The sequence below is a fragment of the Rhinatrema bivittatum genome, chromosome 12 (assembly GCF_901001135.1).
Source record: "Rhinatrema bivittatum chromosome 12, aRhiBiv1.1, whole genome shotgun sequence".
NCBI classification, from domain to species: Eukaryota; Metazoa; Chordata; class Amphibia; order Gymnophiona; family Rhinatrematidae; genus Rhinatrema; species Rhinatrema bivittatum.
This window is the reverse complement of record NC_042626.1, coordinates 4,540,903-4,551,723: the sequence shown is the minus strand read 5'-3', so window position 1 is coordinate 4,551,723 and position 10,821 is coordinate 4,540,903.

Here is a 10,821-nt window from a genome sequence, read left to right as displayed (position 1 = left end):
ACCCAGACTGACCCAGAGAGACAGACATACCACACAGCCAGGAGACAGACACAGGCAGACAGACCGCATCATGCACACAGATACACACACCACACCCAGGCTGACCCAGAGAGACAGACATACCACACAGACAGGAGACAAACACAGGCAGGAGAGAGACCACATCATGTACACAGATACACACACCACACCCAGACTGACACAGAGAGAGAGACATACCACACAGACAGGAGGCAGACACAGGCAGGCAGATAGCATCAAGCACACAGATACACACACCACACCCAGACTGACACAGAGAGACAGACATACCACACAGACAGGAGAGAGTCACAGGCAGGCAGACCGCATCATGCACACGGATACACACACCACACCCATACTGACCCAGAGAGACAGACATACCACACAGACAGGAGAGAGTCACAGGCAGGGAGACCGCATCATGCACACGGATACACACACCACACCCATACTGACCCAGAGAGACAGACATACCACACAGACAGGAGACAAACACAGGCAGGCAGACCGCATCATGCACACAGATACACAAACCACACCCAGACTGACACAGAGAGACAGACATACCACACAGACAGGAGACAGTCACAGGCAGGCAGATAGCATCATGCACACAGATACACACACCACACCCAGACTGACACAGAGAGACAGACATACCACACAGACAGGAGAGAGTCACAGGCAGGCAGATCGCATCATGCACACAGATACACACACCACACCCATACTGACCCAGAGAGACAGACATACCACACAGACAGGAGGCAGACACAGGCAGGCAGGCAGACCGCATCATGCACACAGATACACACACCACACCCAGACTGACACAGAGAGAGAGACATACCACACAGACAGGAGGCAGACACAGGCAGGCAGATAGCATCATGCACACAGATACACACACCACACCCAGACTGACACAGAGAGACAGACATACCACACAGACAGGAGAGAGTCACAGGCAGGCAGATTGCATTATGCACACAGATACACACACCACACCCATACTGACCCAGAGAGACAGACATACCACACAGACAGGAGGCAGACACAGGCAGGCAGGCAGACCGCATCATGCACACAGATACACACACCACACCCAGACTGACACAGAGAGACAGACATACCACACAGACAGGAGACAAACACAGGCAGGCAGACCACATCATGCACACAGATACACAAACCACACCCAGACTGACACAGAGAGACAGACATACCACACAGACAGGAGACAGACACAGGCAGGAGAGAGACCACATCATGCACACGGATTATGCACACCACACCCAGACTGACCCAGAGAGACAGACAGGAGAGAGGCACAGGCAGGCAGACTGCATCATGCACACAGATACACACACCACACCCAGACTGACCCAGAGAGACAGACAGGAGAGAGGCACAGGCAGGCAGACCACATCATGCACACAGATACACACACCACACCCATACTGACCCAGAGAGACAGACATACCACACAGACAGGAGACAAACACAGGCAGGCAGACCACATCATGCACACAGATACACAAACCACACCCAGACTGACACAGAGAGACAGACATACCACACAGACAGGAGACAGACACAGGCAGGCAGACCGCATCATGCACACAGATACACACACCACACCCAGACTGACACAGAGAGAGAGACATACCACACAGACAGGAGGCAGACACAGGCAGGCAGATAGCATCAAGCACACAGATACACACACCACACCCAGACTGACACAGAGAGACAGACATACCACACAGACAGGAGAGAGTCACAGGCAGGCAGACCGCATCATGCACACGGATACACACACCACACCCATACTGACCCAGAGAGACAGACATACCACACAGCCAGGAGACAGACACAGGCAGGCAGACCGCATCATGCACACGGATACACACACCACACCCAGGCTGACCCAGAGAGACAGACATACCACACAGACAGGAGACAAACACAGGCAGGAGAGAGACCACATCATGTACACAGATACACACACCACACCCAGACTGACACAGAGAGAGAGACATACCACACAGACAGGAGGCAGACACAGGCAGGCAGATAGCATCAAGCACACAGATACACACACCACACCCAGACTGACACAGAGAGACAGACATACCACACAGACAGGAGAGAGTCACAGGCAGGCAGACCGCATCATGCACACGGATACACACACCACACCCATACTGACCCAGAGAGACAGACATACCACACAGACAGGAGAGAGTCACAGGCAGGGAGACCGCATCATGCACACGGATACACACACCACACCCATACTGACCCAGAGAGACAGACATACCACACAGACAGGAGACAGACACAGGCAGGCAGACCGCATCATGCACACAGATACACACACCACACCCAGACTGACCCAGAGAGACAGACATACCACACAGCCAGGAGACAGACACAGGCAGGCAGACCGCATCATGCACACGGATACACACACCACACCCAGACTGACCCAGAGAGACAGACATACCACACAGCCAGGAGACAGACACAGGCAGGCAGACCGCATCATGCACACGGATACACACACCACACCCAGACTGACCCAGAGAGACAGACATACCACACAGACAGGAGAGAGTCACAGGCAGGCAGACCGCATCATGCACACAGATACACACACCACACCCAGACTGACCCAGAGAGACAGACATACCACACAGCCAGGAGACAGACACAGGCAGGCAGACCGCATCATGCACACGGATACACACACCACACCCAGACTGACCCAGAGAGACAGACATACCACACAGCCAGGAGAGAGTCACAGGCAGGCAGACCGCATCATGCACACAGATACACACACCACACCCAGACTGACCCAGAGAGACAGACATACCACACAGCCAGGAGACAAACACAGGCAGGCAGACCGCATCATGCACACAGATACACACACCACACCCAGACTGACCCAGAGAGACAGACATACCACACAGCCAGGAGACAGACACAGGCAGGCAGACCGCATCATGCACACAGATACACACACCACACCCAGACTGACCCAGAGAGACAGACATACCACACAGCCAGGAGACAGACACAGGCAGGAGAGAGACCACATCATGTACACAGATACACACACCACACCCAGACTGACCCAGAGAGACAGACATACCACACAGCCAGGAGACAGACACAGGCAGACAGACCGCATCATGCACACAGATACACACACCACACCCAGGCTGACCCAGAGAGACAGACATACCACACAGACAGGAGACAAACACAGGCAGGAGAGAGACCACATCATGTACACAGATACACACACCACACCCAGACTGACACAGAGAGAGAGACATACCACACAGACAGGAGGCAGACACAGGCAGGCACATAGCATCAAGCACACAGATACACACACCACACCCAGACTGACACAGAGAGACAGACATACCACACAGACAGGAGAGAGTCACAGGCAGGCAGACCGCATCATGCACACGGATACACACACCACACCCATACTGACCCAGAGAGACAGACATACCACACAGACAGGAGAGAGTCACAGGCAGGGAGACCGCATCATGCACACGGATACACACACCACACCCATACTGACCCAGAGAGACAGACATACCACACAGACAGGAGACAAACACAGGCAGGCAGACCGCATCATGCACACAGATACACACACCACACCCAGACTGACACAGAGAGACAGACATACCACACAGACAGGAGACAGTCACAGGCAGGCAGATAGCATCATGCACACAGATACACACACCACACCCAGACTGACACAGAGAGACAGACATACCACACAGACAGGAGAGAGTCACAGGCAGGCAGATCGCATCATGCACACAGATACACACACCACACCCATACTGACCCAGAGAGACAGACATACCACACAGACAGGAGGCAGACACAGGCAGGCAGGCAGACCGCATCATGCACACAGATACACACACCACACCCAGACTGACACAGAGAGAGAGACATACCACACAGACAGGAGGCAGACACAGGCAGGCAGATAGCATCATGCACACAGATACACACACCACACCCAGACTGACACAGAGAGACAGACATACCACACAGACAGGAGAGAGTCACAGGCAGGCAGATTGCATTATGCACACAGATACACACACCACACCCATACTGACCCAGAGAGACAGACATACCACACAGACAGGAGGCAGACACAGGCAGGCAGGCAGACCGCATCATGCACACAGATACACACACCACACCCAGACTGACACAGAGAGACAGACATACCACACAGACAGGAGACAAACACAGGCAGGCAGACCACATCATGCACACAGATACACAAACCACACCCAGACTGACACAGAGAGACAGACATACCACACAGACAGGAGACAGACACAGGCAGGAGAGAGACCACATCATGCACACGGATTATGCACACCACACCCAGACTGACCCAGAGAGACAGACAGGAGAGAGGCACAGGCAGGCAGACCACATCATGCACACAGATACACACACCACACCCAGACTGACCCAGAGAGACAGACATACCACACAGACAGGAGACAAACACAGGCAGGCAGACCACATCATGCACACAGATACACAAACCACACCCAGACTGACACAGAGAGACAGACATACCACACAGACAGGAGACAGACACAGGCAGGCAGACCGCATCATGCACACAGATACACAAACCACACCCATACTGACCCAGAGAGACAGACATACCACACAGACAGGAGACAGACACAGGCAGGCAGACCACATCATGCACACAGATACACAAACCACACCCAGACTGACACAGAGAGACAGACATACCACACAGACAGGAGACAAACACAGGCAGGCAGACCACATCATGCACACAGATACACAAACCACACCCAGACTGACACAGAGAGACAGACATACCACACAGACAGGAGACAAACACAGGCAGGCAGACCACATCATGCACACAGATACACAAACCACACCCAGACTGACACAGAGAGACAGACATACCACACAGACAGGAGACAGACACAGGCAGGAGAGAGACCACATCATGCACACGGATTATGCACACCACACCCAGACTGACCCAGAGAGACAGACAGGAGAGAGGCACAGGCAGGCAGACTGCATCATGCACACAGATACGCACACCACACCCAGACTGACCCAGAGAGACAGACAGGAGAGAGACACAGGCAGGCAGACCACATCATGCACACAGATACGCACACCACACCCAGACTGACCCAGAGAGACAGAAACCCGGCACAGTCACAGCCAGGCAGACCACATCATGCACACAGATAGGGAGGAGAAATAGCCTAGTGGTTAGAGCAGTGGCTATGAACCAGGAGACCAGGGTTCGAGTCCCGCTGTCACTCCTTGTGACCTTGGGCAAGTCACTTTACCCTCCATTGCCTCAGGTACAAAACTTAGATTGTAAGCCCTCTGGGGATAGGGAAATACCTACAGTACCTGAATGTAAACCGATGTGATATCTCAATTGAGATCAAATGTCGGTATATAAAAATAATAAATAAATAAATACACACACCACACCCAGAAAGACAGACACAGGCAGGCAGACTGCATCATGCTTTTCTATTAATAATAGAAAAACAATTTAAATGCAAACGTTTACCAACAACACCCCCAAATCACCACGAAATTGCAATTTTTGAAACAGCACATTTGCAGATTTGCCTGATTTACTGCCCTCCAAGCCTACTTGAACTAAACATTTCACCACTGATCGAATTCCTCACAACTCACTTAAACTCATCAAAACCCACTATTGTGCTAGGGGACTTTAATCTCCACATGGACATATATATATACCCATTATCAAACACCTGCCAGACACTATTAGATATAATGACGGCACTAGGTTTTAACCTAATCACGGATAAACCCTCCCACAAAGCAGGACACTCCCTTGACCTCACATTTATAAATCACAGCTACCTAGAACAAATAAAAACAGATTATTCACAAATCCCATGGCCAGATCACTTTCTCATCCAGACCACTATCAAACATCTCAAACCCCAAGGAAAACAAAGAACAGAACCAATTGAATTTAAATATAGACTGCCATAAAACATTGAAACATTAGGAAACAAATTAGAAGAAAAGCTAACAAAACTTGACTATAAAGATTGCCACATGGCAACTAAAGCATGGTTAGAAACAACAAACAACCTAGCAGATGAAATCAACCCCATGAGAAATAAACGCATCAAAGAAATTTAACAGACAAACCCCTGGTACAATGAAAAAATAAAAGAAGTAAAACGTAAGCTTAGAAAAAAAGAAAAAGATTGGACAAAACATAAAACACTTAGCCTACTACAAACAAACAATCTATGACGCAAAAAAACCATACTACAGCTCCAAAATTGAAAAATTTGCAAATAACCCAAGGACATTATTCACCATAGTTAAAGATCTCACCAGCGATAAAACAGAGACCCCCCAAAACTTACCAGAAAATAGATGCAACGAAATAGCACAAAATAGCAATACTAAGAATCAAAATCCCTAATACAACCAAAAAAGAAATTAAAATGCACAAAAGAGACGCCTCACAATGGTCCAGTTTTGACGAGACAACAGAATTTGAAGTAGAATCCTTGCTGAAAGAGAAATCCTGCACCACATATAATCGACACCCTGCCTACTACTGACATTAAAAAATTAACATAGTTGCCCCAATATTAACAAAAATCATAAACCTTTCCCTTACAGAAGGATCCACGCCGGACACACTAAAAGGAGCAATCATTAAACCAATTCTAAAGAAAAAAAAACAGCAACCCCCTGGTTCTAAGCAACTATAGACCAGTCTCAAACCTACCACTAATCGCAAAATTACTAGAAAAAACTGTACAAAAGCAACTGTCTGAACATTTAGATAACAACAATATACTATACCCTGCACAACATGGATTCGTAAACACTAAAGCACTGAAACCTTACTACTCTCACTGACTGACAACATCCTAAGAGGATTCGATAGCGGAAAACATTACATCCTGATGATGCTAGATCTATCATCAGCATTTGACACAGTAAATCACGACATACTTCTAAAGAGATTAGAAGAAATTGGATTACAGAAAAAGACTATAGCCTGGTTCAGATCATAGCTAAGAAACAGATTTTACCAAGTCTGTATAAATAATGTACTGTTAGAAAAAATAAATCTACAAACAGGAGTCCCACAGGGATCAGCACTATCAGCCACACTATTTAATATTTACCTGCTGCCGCTATGCCACCTCCTAGCAGGCATGGGAGTCATTTGCTACATCTATGCTGACAACATTCAACTACTACTACCAATTTGGAAAAAACACTTAATATAGCAAATATGTACCTAGAGTCTGTATCCACAGTAATGCGTGACGCAGTCTGGATCACCGTAGGGGTGACCGTCATAGGAGGAGCACTATACGGTCTGTGCCAAGGGCCAGGGCTGGTGCGGAAACGCTCAGAAGGCGAGTGGCTGGCAGGCCAGGATGGGGATCTGTCCTGCATCTCGTCCCTTGGGCTACAGGAATTCCTAATGCTGGGCTCGCGAGGAGATGCTGAGGCTTGTTCCACATGCCAGCCAGACTTTGCCAACATTAGTAAGGATAGGCAGGAAGACTTGCGTCTGGATGACTGCCCGAGCCTTGATTTCCTCGGGCTGAGATAGCTGCTGAGATAGCTGCTGCTATCCTCTGACGCTTTTCCTCCTTGGCTCCTGTTTTTGCCGAATTAGCTGAATTATGCTTCCCCCCACGCTCTGCGGCTCCCTTGTTAGTAACGTTTGCTCCTTGAGGTGGCCCAAGTGCCCTACCTCCTCCCAGTCGGCTTCTAGCTCCCCTACAATCAGAAACGCCAGTGGGCGGGAGGACCACGGGGTCGGGGGTGCCTAAAATCCCCATAGCGCATGGTGCAGGGCCGGCCGAGCCACAGCCTTGGACCAGGGACATCTCTACAAACGTTGGCAGCACCTCCTTGCCATAACGCAACCCAAACGGGTATCGACTGAATCGCAAATTAAGGTAAGATATTTATTTGTATGTTTATTCAGAGCGTCACAGGAACCGGCAGGAGCACAGCTCCAAATGCAGAGCCTAAGGACTGTGCAGCCAAAGGTCCCCATGGGAAGGAACAGCAAGGAAGGGGTTAAATTTATTAAGCTCCTGTTATAAATTGCTTGATATATATATTTTTTTGGGTGGAGAGGAAGGAGACTCGCCAAAAACCACGGAGCTCCGAAACAGCAATCAAACTGTTCTGTTTGGGGGCCCAAGCAAGAAAAGACTGAGCCGAGGGGAGCCGGCGGCTTTTAAATTCATCATAACCCACGCTCCAAACCGGAACCTACGCTCAACGAACAAAATCCCTCACGCAAGAATCACTCGACTAAACACAACACGCGAGAGAGCCATCGCCATCACCATCACCAGCCCCACGCTATGGAATTCAATACCAATGGAAATAAGAAATCAACCAAGCATCAAAACTTTTTTAAAAAAAGACCTAAAAACCTGGCTTTTCAGCAGAGCCTACTCAATCCCATCTCAAGCAACAAGACCACCCATCAACCACGCAACCCAACACCAAGAAAAAGGCTTCGTCCATCAAACTATTAAATAACTTCCACCAGTTAAACAAGTAAGGCAATGAGCAACTGACTGTAATTACTACCCCTAGCCTATGTGTAACAACAATTTCTTTTATAAGTAACAATACTACCACTTGTGTGAACATTGCTGGGATAGTAGATTATTAATATGTAATAATTATTGTACATGTTTTCAACTAACAATCAAACCCCAAAACGTTCCTTCCTGATGCCATTCTGCTGCGTTGATATTTGTATCAATGATTATTTCACGAGCACCGTAAACCGTTCTGATGGCGAAACCGAATGACGGTATACACAACACGTTAAATAAATAAATAAATAAATTGCCCACCGGCCATCCTTCCCCCGACACAGCGGCTCGCGCTCCCACCTGGCCAATCAGGTGACCCGGAGTCGGGGCGCATCCTGATGACTTTGCCACTTCCGAGACCGGGCCAATCGGGTGGGAGTGATGTCACAGGTGGCGCCCCTCAGCGCCGGCAACACGAGGCCGGCGCCATTCCCACCACGCGGAGGGGGGCAGGGTCGGAGCCCCCTCCCCTCCGGGCAGAGGCCAAGGCACCGGCGCAGCAGCAGGGGCAGCCGCCCGCACATCCGTGCTGGGGGGCTGCCTAATAATTAACCGTGTAACCCTGCCTCCAAAACTAGGAAGAGAAGTCGCTCGGCAGCGTCCGGCGGCAGGCACTCTGGAGGCTTCCTAAGCTGCGTGCGTCTGATACTCGTGATAGCCTCCCTGCCGTAGGAGGTCCGCTGAACGCTTTATCTCTAACCTTGACCCTTGCCCTATGGATCCTGATTTGCAGAGCTGGACCGGCTGGCACGTGGAAGGAGAGGGGAGACAGCTGTGCAGCCTGCCTGCTGCTCCAGGGTCTGGCTGGGCTCGCTGCCACCATGCGGGCCTCCGATGTCCGTGCAAACCTTTTCCCAGACACTGGCAGACATTGTGGGCCAGGAGGGGGAGGAGGGATTACAGCAGAGAAAGGTGTAAACAGCAGGAATTAAACAAGGCCTCCCTTATTCCTCACAGCAGCTTCCAGTGGGAAGTATTCCACATTCTGCTAATCTGCTGACCTGCAGTTTTCTTCACAGCAGGTTATGTTTGGAAGGGTGGAGGGTGGAGGTTGGGAGAATAGGGCCTGCCTTTCGTGTTGGATAAATGCAGATTGTTGTGCTCCGACCTTGAGCTGGTCCCAGTTGGCTGAATTGTATGTTTTTGCCAGTTCATTGGGTATAATTTACACACGGGAGTACGCGTGCCTTCGGGCAGGGCATGCGTGGATTTTATTCTCCCTGGATCTCAGACACTCGGGGAATGTAGCACCCCAGAACCCGATGGAGCAGAGTTGCACGTGCTGGGAACGGATGCAGGAAGGGCTATAGAATGGATTATAGCACCTGCCTTTCTCTCTGGCTGGAATAACCAGGCCTCCCGTCCCGTCCCCCCCCCCCCCCACTGCGCAGTCTCTCCTCGGTTCCTGACTTTTGACTATTTTGGGTCGGTTCTCAGCTTGTATTGACACTGTCACTTCCTGCCGTTGCAGCTGCTCGGCAATAAACAGACGAGGCAGGGTGGGATGCGTACGCTGGGTAATGAGAGATGCCTTAAGTCCCTATGCAGGGGTATTACTGCTATTTATTTTATGAATGTATGTATTTATTTATTTAGACATTTTATATAACGTTGTTCTAGGGGTAGATCACGACGATGTACAGAGTGACATTCATAGTTATAACTCAACAAACAAATAACGATTGGTTACAGATGTGGTAGTCATTGGCAGGCATTATCAAGTGAAATTTTCTAGTGTATTTTAATTGGATCTAGTACATAAGGCTAAGGGTACAAGTAATGGATATGAAATGATAAATTTTCATGACTTACTCAGTGAGTTGTTTTGAGAGTCTTAAATATAAACTTGACTTAGCTGGGGATTACCCCGCCGCAAGCTTCTCTCCGTTCCCGTGGCGCGGTGTTTGTGGTGTGAGTTAAAGGGAAGAGCTTCCAGGAATGTCAGGTTCCCGATGATAGATGTTGTCGTCCAGTCAGACACCTTGGGGGCCGATGCAATACCAGGCGCTGAGCTCAGCACGCTGTTCGGACTCGTGTTTTGGATTAGCGCGTCCTAAACCGGCATCCA